Genomic DNA, 17,128 nt, shown 5'->3' on the forward strand with positions numbered 1-17,128 from the left:
CCCGTTTCTGTGGAACAACCTCCCTCAAGATATTAGGCAGGCATGCTCTGTGGAGGTTTTTAAAACTAAGCTGAAGACACATTTGTTCACCCTATCTTACATGTCTTAATTCTATGGCTTTTAGTTTTTAAATTTTTAGTGTTTTTAACTTGTATTGTGTCTTTTACCTGTATTGCTATGTATCGCTTTTATTTTTTTTAATGTTTTTAGTTTCAAATAGTTGTACAGCACTTTGTTTGAAAGCGCTTTATAAATATTAATATAAATATTATTATTAGTAGTAGTAGTAGTATTTGTTTTTTAAAAAAATGGTTAGAAATTGTGAAAATATAAAATTCCAATTGCATCATTTTCTTTTCATATAATAAAATAAGTGGAATTACTTTTGTATTAAAACATCTGTTAAAATTACTGTTTATCTCAATAATCAAAGTGATTTTATCCTAACTTGTACCCAGTCCAGTAACAGAGAAAGTATGTGAATGTGATCTGTGAATGTGCCTTTGTTTGTGTACTGGGTAACAGAAAGCATCTTGTAACTGAGCACATGGAGGCACATATAGCTCAGCTTCAGTTCCACCCCATCCCTTTTTTTCCGTTTGTGTGTCTGTGTGTTGTTCGATGCATGTGCATATCAGCATCCAAACCATATTTGCAATTCACAGCAGCCTCCCTCGCGCATTGTCCCAATCTCTGCCTACTTACACTGCTCTTTTTCTGTTTTCCTCTGTGCATTGTTTTGGCCTGCAGCTATTGTATCTGTTTAGATTGACTGGAGGTTTGGCTTTACCTCTTGGCTTCAGAATGGGAAATGGGGTAGCAGAGAAGTAAGTAGATAACAGAGACAGACAAGGTCTTGATCACCCACACTACCCACCCCCCACAAAAGAAAAAAAAAAAAGAAACTTAAATGAAGACCTCTTACCAAAAAAATAGGACATGTTAATTTCCTTTCTTTTTTTTAAAAGAAAATCTCACCTGCTTTTTGCAATCCCCTGCTTCTCCCACTCATTTTTTATTTTTCTCTTTTTATCTCATTTTATAGTCCTTGATTCTCTTCCGCAATCTCTCCTCATTTCTTCCCTTTCAGGTTTAGCAGAAAGGAGGAGTGCCACTGATTAGAAGGCGTTAGAAAGAATGGACGTGCTGTTCCCATAAACTGCTTTATGCTGTCAACACCAGCTTTGGTGGAATGGAATCAGATAAAAGAAAAGAAATCGCTGAGGCCGAATGTGTGTGTGTGTGTGTGTGTGTGTGTGCGTGTGTGTGTGTGTGTGTGTGTGTGTGTGTGTGTGCGCAAGAAGAGGGTTGTTGGAGGGGGGGGGGGGTCAATTAGGAGTGTAGCCCTCCAGCACCAGTGAGACACATGACTCTCTTGCCTACTACTGTAAAGTCGGTTTGCCCTTCAGCTGAACTTTGCCTCATTTGAGCTCAGCAAAGAGAGGCCAGACAGGGACGAGCGAGAGAAAGAGGGAGAGGAAGAAAAGGGCAGCAAAAGGACTGACTCACAGTGGTGGAATTAATACCCACACTCCCTTTACTCGTGCACTCGCACACACGCACGCAAATATTTGGCAATGTACACAGTGAGTGATGTGACACTTTGGCAGGGGACGGTGAGACGGGGGGATGGGGATATGGGGGTGCAACGTGCACTCTGGTAGAGTCTACCAGGGCAAAGGGAAACAGAAGTTGCAATGGCGTTATCAGCTGCCCGCTGCAATTCTTCCATTTCACATGGATTTCATAAACTTAAACAACAATACACTTTAAGGACAGGTTGAGTCTAGCCTGATTCTCAAAATGACGAATTTTTAAGTGAGTTTTGAATGCAAAAGTGAAGATTTCCAAAGACAAGGTTTGTCAAACTCATTTTAGCTCATGAGATCCACTTTCATCTCAGCTGGGCTGAGCCTGTAAAAGCCTTTGCATAATAAACTACAAAAACACCAAAAATGTTTCACCTTCCACTTCAAAAAAGAATGATGAACAGCCTGAGATATCTTAAGAGACAAAAAAAACAAAACAAAAAGTGCAATTTCAACAATATGTCTGAGTTTTAATCAGCCGGCTGCCAGTGAAAAGAAAGGCTAGTGTTGCAATTCAAGGCAACACGCTGGCACGGATCGTTGGCATAACTGTCTTACTTCGATTTGGTATGGCAAGCCGTGAGTAATGCCACTGCCAGGTTAAACTGACAATGATTCAAGCCTCTGGCTCAGATGAAATTGAAACACAGACAGCCACTCATGATCTGAACTATTTTTAACGGCTTGCAACACAAAGCTTCCTGGTGCAAGACGCACTGAAAAGTCTAACAATTATGCCTTTCTCTATGCAACTTTCACATTATGCAAAACCATCCAGTGGGCCAAATTGTTGGGCAACGGCAAACTGTCGTGACCCGGTGACGCAATATTTTGTGAGAAGGGGGCTGAATGAAACTTTTCACAAGAACAAATTACAGACAAAGCATTTTTTCGATTATGTATACACTTCAGGCAAAGAACAAAGAAATTTACTGTACTTTTATCATATATTTCCATGTATCTATTACTGCACATCTATTTTGGTGGGAGTTCAATCATATCCAATAAATCATATGGCCTAACAGAAAAATAAGAGATAACTTTTCTTAATCCGAACAAGCTGATAAATTGATAACCACAAATGACTTGACTGTGGGTTTTAACTTAATGAGTCCATCCAAATTGGAAAACAGTGTTGCAATGTCCCAATCAAAAAAAAAAAAAAGTGCGAAACTAAAGACTGTCATGTCACTGTTTGAATTATTTATGTGCGCTGAGAATATCGATGTGCTTGGAGCAACAAAACAATAAAAGGTAACTGGCAGTGCTTTGTGTAACAGAAAGAAATACAGTCATCACACATTCAGCGTATCCGACCAGCACTCGTCACAGAAAGGAACAGATTTAGTAACAACTCAAGCTAGCACACGCACTCTTGGGTACTGTCAGGGCTTATTGTAGTTAGGATTGAAAATGTGTGAATGCTGTTATTTTTATAGTTGAGTTATATATTGCAAACTAGTCATACGTTGTGATTGTCGGGTTTTTCTGACAGTAAGTGGGGTTAAAAAAAAGTATGTCTTAAGTCAACTGGTGCTTTATTTGAATACCACTGTTGCTCTTTGAAGCAGTCTCAGCAGAGAAACAAAAGGCTTTTGGTACAGCAGACAGAATTTTCTTCATTATTGTTAGTGTTTTTGGGGGGGAAATATGAGACACAAAATATTTTACAATGGAAGAAATCAGGAGGAAAGTTGAGTCTTGAAACTGGAAAGAAGATTGTTTTTTTTCCCACCTCCCTGTGCTCTCATTTTTCCTCTTCCCTTCTCTGGCCCTCCCTGAGGTATCTTCAGTCCTACTGTTACCAAGTGCTGTTCACAGAAAAAGTTCAAATTTCAGAAAAGGTTCATGCTGGTTCTGATAGAAAGGTTCAATTCAGTTTTATTTATTTATTTATCATAACAGCAGTCACCTTAAGGTACTTTATATTGTAAAGTAGAGACGCTACATTAATAGAGAGAAAGGTGTCAGAATGCACAGTGCATCGCAGTTTGTTGTGTCAGTCAGGCTGACCTCTATCCACCAGCGTAAGCACCAACAATGTGCACATCAGGATCAATATGGACCACGGAGCAATGATAGAAGGTGGCATGGGCTGAACAATCATACTTTCTTTTACATCACGTGGATGTAACTCATCAAGTGTGAGTGTGCCGTTTACCTGGGGAACACCAGACACCCAGATGAACTATGGGAAGAGGGCAAGCCGGCACAGGCAGTATGATGCTCTCTGGGCAATGTGCTGCTGGGAAACCTTGGGTCCTGCTATCCATGTGGATGTTACTTTGACATGTACCACCTACCTAAGCAGAATTGCTGCACACCATGTACACCCTTTCTGGAAACACTATCCCCTAATGGCTGTGGCCTCTTTCAGCAGGATAATGCTCTCTGCCACAAGGTAGAAATGGTTCAGCAATGGTTTGAGGAGCATAACGACAAGTTTGAGTTGTTGACTTGGCCTCCAAATTCCACAGATCTCAGTCCAATTGAGGAACTGTGGGATGTGCAGGACAAACAAGTCCAATCCACGGAGGCGCAAACTTGAAGCTTAAAGTTTCTGTTGCTAACCATTTGGTGCCAAAGCACACCTTAAGGGGTCGAGTGGAGTCCATGCCTCGATGGGTCAGGGCTTTTTTGGCAGCAAAATGCAGGACCAACACAATATTAAGCAGAGAGTCATAATGTTATGTCTGATCAGTGTATATGCATTGTAAAAATATTACATTATCTCCACCAACAAACACATTCTCTGTAAATTAGAAGCAGCCACAATAACAAGCCGAGACTAAAAACGCCCAGATTAACTGTGTCATGTGGTGCACCTTGCTTTCTACCGTTAAACCAAGTTGTAAATATCTGACAATCGTGTTTATGTCATAAACACTTCATGACTCACAAATGAACATTCACATCTTCCATCTGCGCTTCACACACAAGTGTCATGCATACAGCATCTGCCGTTCCTGCGACTGTTTATTTTTCTGAACTTCATGCAGGCCCCACACGTCCTGCTAAGTGGGCCAACTTGCTCTTCATTCACTCATAGCTGAATTAGCAGGATATAAGAGAGAAACGGTGCGTGTTCGTTGTACATTCTCATTTGCAGTGGCCATGCATCATCTGCTTAGAGAAATCAGGGTGAACCATCAGAATATCAAAAAGGTTGACATTTACTAGGAATGTAGTTGTGTGTGTGTCTGTGTGGGTGTGCGTGCGTGTCTTTATACTTAATCATTGTGTTCAGTGCCTTTCTTCATCTCCTCCTTGGCTCTAATACTCCAACAAATACAGTACCAACACACCTATTCGTGACGCATTTTGAGCTGCCTGTGTTTGCAGCCATTAGACTCGCTGTGGCAGAGAGAGATGGAGGGAACCGAGCAAGAAAAGAAGGAACAAAAGAAAGACTGACAGCCAGAGTGAGTGGCTATTCTCTCATGCTGACTGAATAGAGTGTCAAAACAGGAGTGAAGTGTAGCGGTACCATGAAAGATTGAACGCTCAGCGAGACTCCATGTTCCACATAGCATGTACAGACAGACGAGAACAGACAGAAAGAGAAGGGAGTCACAGAGATAATGTAGTTTGAAATAGCATAGAGGGACTCGAGGCTTATGAAAAACATCATCGCTGTGGGAAAGTGTCATGCTGCAATGGATAATAGCGATAATATAGTATAGTTATGAGTCTGAGTTTGGCATCTTAAGATCAAGCCTAGCTATCAAGCTCCACAGTAAGCCATTCCCCAACTCTTGCCTATTTGCTATTGCTTTACACTACAGCCCAATAAAGCGGCAATGCCATAAAAATAATCTTAAAAAAGCTCATCAAATAGTTATGGATTCTCATAAGTTCAGAATTCAGTGAGACGTGAATCACAAATCTAACCGAGGCATTTCCAAAAGAGCATTCCACCTGTTCTCCTGTGACTGATGATTATAACTTTAGCCGCTAATTGGCACTTAGGTGGAAACCCTCCCACAGACATTCCCTTCCTCCATCACTTCCTACACGTGCACATATACACACCTGGGAAATGGACTGACCTCATTCACGGGGCTTGGGGAGGGGGCTGCATTAAAGGGTCTCTCACTCTCTCCCTGGCAGACTGTCAAAAAGCAGGTGGTCAGTATAAGTGAGAATCATGCCCTAGTTTGGCATGCTCTGTTGGGAGCAAAGTGGTCTTTCTGACAACGCTTTTAATGGATTAGATTTTTCTATGTGGATCAGGAACTTTCACACTATACTGAAGCAGCTTTCTGAACCGTAAGTATAGTTAACTGTAAACTTGAAGGAAGTTCCTGCTATTATTCTGGGATGAGATTCCTGTGGATTGCAACAGGGCCTACAATTGAACCTTGGGGAACTCCCATGTATTCCTTTCCTTTCTTACTAGCTCTCAACTAGAACTTTGAACTTTGAATGCTGTTGGCCACAAATTTAAAATCCAGGCTGCTTTTCGTTGTTATACCTCCGTTCACGTTGTTTGTATTTCTTGTGCGCAAGCAATCTTTCCTCAAGCTGTACTTCAGACGTTTCATGACGCAAATAACTGCAAACTTGCCAGCTAACATGCGTGCGGTCACGCCAAGACACAAAAATGCTCACAGACATACCCGCACTCAAAGAGCACGCAGCTATAAATCATTTAAAGCACTAGTCTTCTCTGAGAAATGCTTTGGATAAAAACAGCCCACCTGAGTCCAGCAGCACATAGATCAATCACGTATCACAAGAAAGTCAAGGAAAGAGTGGGATAACAGAAAGGGGAGAAGGGGGAGTGGTGGCGGGGGTTCTCAGCACTGGGTACCCTGGGGCGTAGCTCCCTTGTTGGGAGCAGGCTCTTGCATGTGGGAGAGATGTTATATAAAATGGTCCTGATGCACCCTGAGAATCCATGCTTGCATTTAATGATACAGGATTTTAAAGTGCAAGCTATCAATGCACACAATGCACTTTGCATCAGACAGTTAAACCAGTGTGTTTACGCATAAATACACACTGAGCTGTGCCAAGGAGAGTGTTAAAGTGCCCATATTATGATTTTTGTATTTATTATATAGGGGTTTTTTTTGTGCATGTAGCAAATTGTTTGCAAAGTTACAAATCCGTGCTTCTCCTGTGGGCAACCAATGCCTCGGTCAGAGCAAGCTAACTGAGAGGAGACTAAAAGATGTAAAAAAGCAACAAAAACAAAACAGTACGATGATGATCTGTGTTGTTGTTTTTTTTAAATTATGAACCACTAAAAAAAGCACAATAGTGGTACTGTAAGGCATGAGAATCTCAGCTCCCTTCCTGACTACAACACCTTGTTTTTTCCCCTTCATCTTGTCAGGGAGAAAGAGGGAATGAGGATAAGATAAGGCCAGGCTATCTGCTTGGGTTGCCCTCCATTTGAAAGGGGCAATGTAGCAGTATGTAGAATAGGAAGGGAAAAAAGAAGGCCTATCATAAAACAAGCTTGTTTCAGGTTAGTGAAGGGCGCTCTGTGACAACAAGCAGTAATCCTTCTTCCCCAGGCCTAGAAGGGACAGGGCGATAGCATGGCGAGAGAAAAAGAAGGAAAAAGTCTGAAAAAGAAAGATAGCAACGGGTATATCTGCTGACCGTGTGCGTGGTATATATTCACAGTGGGGGGAAAATAAGTTAAGCATATGTGTTAGGTAGATAACAGCAATCTGACAATGAGGAAATCATTTAAATGAACTCTAAAGAAACTCGGGCATCCGTTATGAACTGCAATAATAATAGCAATAAAAGTTTATAAATTCCTTGATATCAGTATTAGATTTTTCTTTTTTTTTTACTCCTTTGCCAATTCCCTCCCCAAGATTTGCAGATGGCCCGTGCGTCTGGAGAGAATTTTTCTTTGTTCTTGACCTAACTCAGTATCAGGGGTAGCACTCCTTCAAAAAGCCGGTTCTCCACTGGATGCAATCTATAAAATAGCTGGGTGGGATCAATTTGGGCCTGAAGACAGAGCTAGTGTCAGTCTTCCCATGAGTAGCGGGGCTGTGTGTGGCCTTATCCCCTGATGGATGTGGAGAGGGCTAGCTTTAATCCTGGACTAACAGGCAGTTCTCTGGCCCTTGATTGCTGCACAGCTCAGAAAAACAGCCCAAGGGGCCAAAAGTAGTCTTTCTTTGATACCAAGGGACCCAGGTAAGATTTATATTTGTGACTACATATGTGCATACATGAGATGAAGTAAGGAAAGGAGGAAAAATGTGCGAGAGCAAGGTTTATTTTATCATTTGTGGGCACTGTGTTCACTCCAAAACTCTGGCCATCAATAGCAATCTCGCTGAATAATAAGGTAAAAAGACCTTGAGCAGACAGAGTGAGTAGGCCTTGATTTTTACAAAAGGCAGCACAAAGTTTTAGCAATCTTCTTATGAAGATTATTGCTAGGAATACATAATATGATGGACATGAGCCTAATACAGAAGTGCTGTTTACGCAGACCACAACTCAAAAATATTTGAGTTGTATTTGAGTACAAAATTTACAGTTTAGGGTTAGGATTCCAGTCGAAGGCCAGAAACACCCTGTGCACCCTGGAAAAGAACAACAAGCATGTGGACGAGGAAGGAGGAATTCGTAAATATGCTGCCTAGTGGTGTGGAGACCTTTCAACTTTGTTTCAAGTATTTATGACTACCCTCAGCTCCTTGAACTGTGTCCTTGACAGCTAGAATGGGAAGCTTCTGTCAGTTTATATGGACGTGGGGTGCAAAAGCACACATATGGTCATAAGCATACTGGACAGACAGCAACAGGTTAGGGTTCTGCATTAGCTGAGCTTTGGTGGCTCATGGAAACGTTTAAAAGGGATGTTTTACTCTGAAGGCTTGCTTCCCTCAGGCTTTTTATGTCATAATTCAAATTATACATTATTCTCATTGTTTCAGGGTACATAACAGACAAGAAATTTTTTTTAGGTCGCACACAGTGCTTCTACGGGTTAACCAAAATGTGGCTAACATGAATGAGTAATGGAGTGTGCTAAATTATAACGAGCAAAAATAATTCCCTTTAACACCCAATTATCTGCATGTGCCAATCCTCTGGGAACAAATACACTTCTTAAAAAAAGGGCCCCCTGTGGCGGCAGTGATGCCCAAGTCATTGAAGGTGACAGTGCCAACTTGTGCTGGCACCCTGCCCGGGCTCTCCGGGGACCACATGTGGTATGCACCATTGCACGGTTATACATCTGTGCCAACAAGCAACCCACTCCCTGCCTTTATCCTAAAATATGCCCCTTAAAATGCACTCACCTGTCAAAATGCCCTCATGCACAACGGCTCGTGCAACCTTTAGAAAACCCTCACTGTCATCTCTTCAGCTCACCCAGGAGGGCAGTAAATGAGGAAAATATACATTTTAATTGAGCTACTTAGAGTGCCTTATGCCCTTGTGCAGGCAAAATGACTGTAACTTCTATACGCACACAGTGTACAGTGTTCCGGATCATCCATCTCTGCCGCCAATGAAGCTACCTTGCCCGAGGGTGCAGCTACGTACTACATTGCCTTCCTATAGGGACAGGACCACTGACACTTCAAGTCACCTTTTCAGTCCTATTTCTACTTTTCCTTCCTTTCCTCCTCTAAAAACTTCCCTTCCTCCTTCATGCTGCTGCAAATAAACAGCAAAAAGGGCTTAAGGGTGGCCAAGGGGCTGATTTCTTTTTTCTCCACGCTACTTCCAATTTCCTCTAAAGTTACGGTCTCCAAAAATGGGCTTTAATGGGAAACTGAGGACAAGGTAAATGGGGACTTTATCTGGCCATCAGTTTGGCAGTTAGAACTGCTGCCGAATGGGCTTTGAAATCTCCTTAAGGCAACTCTGAGGTGGGGAGAGGAAGAGAGACAGCAAGGTGGGGTCAAAAGTAGGAGAGAGAAAGATAAGGGACGTATACCGGATAGAGGGAGGACGGTGAGAAAAAGATTGCAAGTGATGGGAGACAAGGATGGCTGAAAATGACTGTATGAGCAGAGTGTACGGAGAAGAGAGGAAGAGGTGGAGATATGATCGGTCAGTGAGGACTAGAGGAGGTCAGAGTTAGATTAACCTGCATTAGGATTAGACAGCACTGTGAGGGGAACCTCGGGTCTGCAGCAGCTGTTGCCCATGGTGCCAGTCGCTTTTAACTGCAGGTTATTTGTGTGTTCAATTTGATGAAGAGTCACGTGTAAGTGTTTGGGATTAGTCAAAAGCAGTTAAAAATACATAGTTTGAATAGGAGAGGGCAAGCAATATTTGTTTTAACTTAAAAAGAAAAAATATATAGATCTCAAAAGAACCCATCACAGTGACTACAGCGTGATATTTTTTTCTGTCGCCATGCTACACTAACAAAAGCATTTATAGATTTATAATTGATACTGGCGCAGACAGCAAAGTGGGATTTACTCTAGTTTTAGACAGAAGGGCTTTGTGTGGCTCTCTCAGAATGCAATAATGATGTTTGGCATGAAAATACACTGCTATTCTAACTTGATTTATTTTGCAGCTATCATAATTTAATCTTTACTTACACTTCTGAAAATGTTTTGTAATTCATACAAACTACATTTTAATTTACTATTTATTTTTGAATACATCTTACCCAAATCATTTTATATTACTCTCAATGAAGTAAACTCCTGCTTTCTACTTATACTAAATACAATTTTAGTTTTAGTATCAATTAAACAGTAACTGCTGCATGTAAATTTTAATGAAAATTTGAGGAAATGAAATCCCACCTCTCATGTACCTAGAAATTTGTCAAAATGGATAGTTATATAAAAAAAAAAAACCTGCATCTATCAACTGGTGTTCCACAGGGTTCAATACTGGGCCCAGTCCTATTTGGTACATATATTAAATGATTTGGCTTCAGTGTATGGGTAATTTAATGTGATGATGAAGGAATGAATGCTTCTTTTTCATAATTAAAAATTAGTAAATACATCAAAAGCACATTTTTTTTCCTCCCAAAAATAAGCCACATCGTAGACACCGAGAAAATGTGTAAGATAAAGACTGCAAAAAATGTTAAAAATACATTTACAGTCAAACCTCAATGCCAAACTCGTAATGAAAGGGTCTGTAATAAGGTAACATTTAATTCTCAGCTCTTCTAGAAAGTTTCTATTAAGTGCGACAGCAAAAATATGCTTCCAACTAATCGTTCCCTCCCACTGTCTGACAAAGTAGTTGAATATACACCATACACCCATAAAACCACTGGAATCATTGTACAAAGAAGCACTTAAAAATTTAGACAAGAAGCCATTCAGTTTTCATCATTGCAAGTATAATCTGCTTAGCTGAGGAAACCTTGTCGAGTGCAAAAATGTTTGTCTAGTTTATAAGATTATGCACGGTGTAGCTCCTCCTGCTGTGGCTGGCTTCATCAATTTGAAATATACTGCAAACACAGCTACTAGAGGTGCCGCTAAGGGGGACTGAAAAATTCTACAGAGAAAAACTATACTTAGTCACACTGTCTTTTCTTGCAGAGCGTCACATCAGTGGAATTTAAATGCAACCAATTACTCATTTAAGGATAATTTTGTAAAATGTCCTTCTGAGAAGTAGCAATGCCAGCAGTCACATTTTAATCTTTCACATGACTATACTCGGACGATACCCATAGCTGGCTAAGGAGCACCTTCATAGTGATTCTAAGAAATTAAGTTGTGAACTTATGAAACTTGTTTTTTAAATAAAGAACATTAAACAAGTGCAGTGTAAAAAAAATGCATTGTGATTCGGTGCATCTGGGTCAGGACAGTCTCCCGTTGGAGGAAAAATAGAATTCCCAGTGTTGATCCTTTCACCTCCGTGCCCTCTATCACAAGGACAACATTGCTTTTCATTCACACCTACACTTGTAATAGGTTAATAAGTAGTCAGGCTTTATACTTACTAATCAAGCAGAAATACTACCAACTGCATGTTGCTTTTCCTCTCAAGTTTCAAGCCAAGAATCTAAATCAAAGTCTAGACCAAAGTCTAAACCACTAGTTTTGGTAGTGCCACCAAAAACTATTCCAGCTCCCTGGGGAGAGTTACCAGTAGCTACCAGGAAAAACACAAAAGCTGTCCTTGCTACATTTTGATTGCACATTTTAGCCTTTCTTTTTGTTTGGAGTGGCAGACAGAACTGCAAAAAGCTTAAAGGCAATCCAAACACTCCAGGTGCCATTATTGTTTAGCCACTTAGAATGACTTTTTCTTTTCTTTTTTTTCAGCGGAATTACTTCATGTAAAAAACTACAATTTTCCATTGGGTTGGTGATGCAGTCAGACAATAACCTTGCAATAACCACAGACTTAAAACTACTACACAACTTCAAAGAAAGAAGAGACATCTTTTGCATATCCAAGATCATGACTGAGCAGCTTTGCAAAAAAGAGTGCTCCAAAATTCATCCTTATAGTTGTGCAGCTGTGATTCACAGTTAGCAGAAGCTCTGGCTTGAGGTTATAGCTCCAGAGGATGTTTGACAATTTCACAGATCACACTGCTTTAGCCTGCAATATAGGATGATAACCTCTCTATTCTTAGTGCTAAATATAAAGACTTGACTGTCAGCTGTTTTTCTCACTGTGGAGACACAAAATCGCTGACGAAATGATGGGCAGCAGATCAGCGGGCTGGAACCTGGCTGATATAAGCCAACTACAGTTATTTCTTTGTAAATTAACTATTAGAAACAGATAAATAGGGCACAGTTGCACTAGGCCATAACTCGAAACAGTCATCGTTAATGCCACTAATACTCTGTCTCTGGTAGTGCGCGCTAGAAACTATGACGTCCTGCTGGTTTTTAAATGAAACTTTGTGTGTGTTTTTAATAATTTACATCTTCAGTACAAAGAAAATTGGATCACACTGAGCAACTAACACACACACACACACACACACACACACACACACACACACACACACACTGCTATGCAAAAGTCTTAAGACACCCTTCATTTCTTTATATTTTGCATCCAATGAGCCAGATTTTCCTTTCATTTTTTTAAAGCAGTCTTGAACAATAGTTCAAAGACTTGACTTAACATTTAGCTATGAGTCCTTCAAGCATAAAAAAGGCACTTAACTAAAGAACCAGTTTTGTGTCTGCACTTAAAGGACAACTTAGCGATTAACTAATTTTTTATTTTGTCTTTAGACACTTTGTTACCACAAAACACATAAAAACATGTTTTTGCATTTCTTCAGTTTCATATAAAAATGGCAATGATGATGGGGCGATTGTGGCTCAAGAGTTGGGTGTTCGTCTTGTAATCGGAAGGTTGCCGGTTCGAGCCCCGGCTCGGACAGTCTTGGTCATTGTGTCCTTGGGCAAGACACTTCACCTACTGGTGTTGGTCAGAGGGGCCGATGGCGTCATATGGCAGCCTTGCCTCTGTCAGTCTGCCCCAGGGCAGCTGTGGCTACAACTGTAGCTTGCCTCCACCAGTGAGTGAATGAATAGTGGTATTGTAAAGCGCTTTGAGGGGTCCTGAAAAGCGCTATATAAATGCAATCCATTATTATTATTATAACACAGTTTGACAGACATAATACAGTATTTTTGTACCAACAGGTAAAGAGCTATTAACCTGAACATTTTTATCTCAGCATGGTGTGCAGTAAAAGTATTTATTAAAACAAGACAACAAAAGAAGTGGCAGATGAAGAGAATCCATCAAATAAAATCCATTAGACCTAACACAGGACTGCAGATTTTTCTGGCAGAAGTTTATAAAAATTTTCTTCAAAATGTCTCAAGAAACCATTATTAGGAAGGCAAACTGGGAGAAAAGACTAAGCTAATGCCAAATTACACAAGAACTGAACTGAGAATCAGCAGCAACAGGTCTCGTGGAGGGAAGAATCCAAACTTGGAAATTTTGGTTTATAATGTCATAAATATGTACAGAGGAGGTCAAGAGGAGGCAATCTCATCTCAGCTGGAGGGTTGGAGATTTTATAAAAATTGGTTGAACACAGAAAAGTATGGTCAGATTATGATCCACCATATCACCTGGAAAGCATTTTCCATCAGTTATCCCAAACACACTGCCAATCCAGTCAAAGCATAAGTGGATAGAAAAACCACACAGTGGGACACTATAAGTCATGGATTGGGCTCCCAAGAGCCCAGAACTCAACATTATTAAAGCAGTGTGGGATCATCTTGACAGAGATTGAACCATAAGGCAGCCAACATCCAAAGAAGAGCTTTAAATGTCCTTCATAAAGCCCGGAGAACTATTCCTGAAGACTACTTAAAGAAATTACCCAAAAAAGCTTACCTAAGAGAGTTTAGAATCTTGTGTTGAAGAATAAATGTGGTCATACCAAATATCGTGTGATTTGATGTTCATTAGAATTATACAAAATCTAGATACTTAGATACTGTATTTCTCTTTCTGTTTGCACGTTTCAGTAAATCTCTGCTTCCATTTCCCATTTTCCTAGTAAAATATAAAGATAAGATAAGTGGTTTAACACTTCCACACAGTCCTGTATTAGATAAAAATGGCAGCCTTATCCTTTAAACTTTTTAAACAACAGGTTAAATCACCTTGCCGTAAAGTCAGCCTGAAGTGACTAGATACTCTATTTTGCATTTGACTTTAGGTTTCTGTCAAGATTTATGTGCTTAAATATGCATATACATGTGACCAAGTGTCATCCTTCACACTTTCAAACACGCAAACTGTTTCACCAGAGCCCTCCACCATCTGTGGAGCTGCCCATTTCTCTTTCCCCCTTATCTTTTGTACCTGCAGAGGGGCTCTGGGCTATGTCATCTTGTCTCTAAACACACACAGACACACAGACACACATACAGACATAGATCCTTCCTCCATCACACTAGGAGACAGTGGGTTTGGCTTTCGCTCTGATCTCTCCATGCAGCCTCCGAGCCTTGGAGATAGGGTCAGCTCAGCCCGTGATGGCCTTCCAATCCGTCTCTGATACAAACAATACAGACACACACACATACACATCCCTGAATATACACAGTCAGAGAAACACACACATCACACACAGCATGGGTCAATAACCAGGGTATACCAACAGCAATCACAGGACTTCTGGACGTGGGGGTTGTGTATTTGCGTGACATTCGATCGGATGGATTCGCCTTGTTGTTTGCCAGTCTCCCAGGGGATGAAGCCGAGGGAGGGGAAACGATCTGTGGCATTCTTTCAGGGATGATTCTCTTCTCTGTCTCTCTGATGATGGTGGCCTTGGCTCACAATGGGTACACTACGGGTCTCGCATTGAAACAATTGCTCCTCTACGGAATCCTGGTATTCTCCGTTGAGCCAGGGGGTGGTGGTTTGTACCCCGTTAAAGGTTTTCATTGTGTGCGTGTGTGTCTGTATGTGTGTAAATAAGTCGGTGCATCATCGGTGTGTGTGTGTCTATCTTTGAGCAATGTGTTTAGGAAACTGAGAGAGAGAGAGATAGCTTTTATCTGTATTGTCAGGGGATAATCACACGGCACACCCTTGAATATCCTGTGCGATAAAATCTGATGCGACACTGTGGGATAGCAGGGATGATTGAACTGTTGTCTTAAAGAAATCAAGCAAATCCACCGTCGCTCTGCTTGAGATGGATACAACAAAACAATGTCAGATGACTATGTTTGGAGTATGAGGCAATCAGGGAAATAGTTACAAGGTAGGCCAACATACCTTATGCTACGAACATGAAACCCCTTTTACACCAGGGATGATTTATCTCAAACAACCCTTTAGTGGATTGAATCTCAAAGAGAAATCCTCCTATCCCTCTCTCTCTGTGTACCCTCAAATCACACAAGGACATTAAAAAAGCTGAAAGGAACCAGATTAAACAAGGAGCAGACTTGAAATAGTTAATTTTGAGGTTTCTGTCAGCAAGTATGAAACACATTTCCTGAAGCTGTTAGGGGGGCAGTGTCTTGCTTATAGACTTGTTGAGAGACATGAAAAAAAGCCAAATTACAAGCTTGTACAGATTTTGATGCTTAAACATTAATGGGAGCAAAAACGTGAAGCAAACCATCTGTATATATACGAATCATCCCCTGATTTCCACTTCCTTTCAGCTATGACTGACCTGGAAACCAGCGGCCCAGTCAGCTGAAGAAACAGCTGTCTGTCTTTACCAGAACAACATGCAGCACTCAACACAAGCAGTGCTCAAGGAGGCACCACAATCTGCATACAGGAGGAAGACGGCATTTAAAAAAAAATCATATTATTGATATTATTTCTGATACGATGTGGAAACTTGAGTATCATAATGAACTGTCTGCGTTGATTGATAGTCAAGCACCCAGTGGGAGATTTGCATCAATTGAGTTCCAGAGTGAAAAAAGGACATCTAATTGCTTTAAAACAACATTTAAACACACACACACACACAAACACACACACACACACTTGATTGTTCACGCTTTGCAAAGTTTGACTTCGCATTAAAATCATCTACCTCACATTCATAGTTCACAATTTGGAACCGCGAACTAAGTTTACAGCGTTCATTTCTTTCACTTCATTCGTTACCAATAATTGACACATTCCAAACTAAATAAATTCGTGTTTGCTCCCTCAAGAATCACAAATTACTTTCAAAGTCTAAGAGAAAACAGTGTAATTAGGCCAACTCAAAAGAGATCAGTTTGTTAATGTAAAATAGCTGTCTAACGTTTACGGCTCTTTACCCGCGGTCTTAACCTTTAGTAATGATTTCTTGTCGTCATGACTCAAGCGTGCCGGATGCCTCAGCACTGAGGCATCAGATTTGAAGCTTATGGCTGTTCTGAATGAAACGTGAGATGTTTTTCTGTCAGAATCTGTTTGATTTATCCCTTTTGAGGGATAAAATCCCTCAAAATTTATTATGAACTGTCTTCGGCAAAACTGCTTGTAGCTACATTGCCCAAACTGCCACTTGCATCAGCCATGGCGGCAAGCAAACTTTGCACATTGCCTCTGTTCTGTAAGCCCTGCAGACCACTTGGCCACTACTTTTAAGGTATTTAAGAAGTTTGGCTTAGTTCATTGACATCATGATGGGCAGACACGTGTTTCATAAAACAGGAAATGCACATTTGCCTGCTACCACCGGCATCTTAAAAGGGGACAAACAGCCTAAAAATGGCAGCCGTGTCCATTAGCATGCAATCTGTAGTGCATACAGATGTGAGAGAAGCCAACCTCATAAAGTCTCTCTGAAAGATTCTCCACGCTTGACCTTACAGATAATACTTCCGCTAGATTTTGGAGTGCTTAATAAGTAATATTCTGCTAAAGGCCAGCAGGTATTTGGAGCAGGGAATCATTATTGAATGAGGCTCAGACCAGGTTTATGGTCCCAATTATGCTGGGCTATAAAACTGTGATACTGGCCGAGCAAAAAGTTTCAGCGAGTTTCCAAGTTGCTGAGGAGAGACTCCAGATTAGAAATTCATTTGAGAAATGGGATGTGTAATTACGGGGCGAAAGATGTTGCATCATACTTACGCTAGCTTTTA

At 40.8% G+C, this 17,128-nt stretch overlaps 1 protein-coding gene across 5 annotated transcripts in view; it reads right to left on the bottom strand.

Moving 5' to 3' along the window:
- Positions 1–17,128, bottom strand: part of ppargc1a (peroxisome proliferator-activated receptor gamma, coactivator 1 alpha) — a 302,621-nt gene that overhangs the window by 75,267 nt on the left and 210,226 nt on the right. The window lies entirely within an intron of this gene.

Source organism: Maylandia zebra, linkage group LG3 (genome assembly GCF_041146795.1).
Source record: "Maylandia zebra isolate NMK-2024a linkage group LG3, Mzebra_GT3a, whole genome shotgun sequence".
NCBI lineage: Eukaryota > Metazoa > Chordata > Actinopteri > Cichliformes > Cichlidae > Maylandia > Maylandia zebra.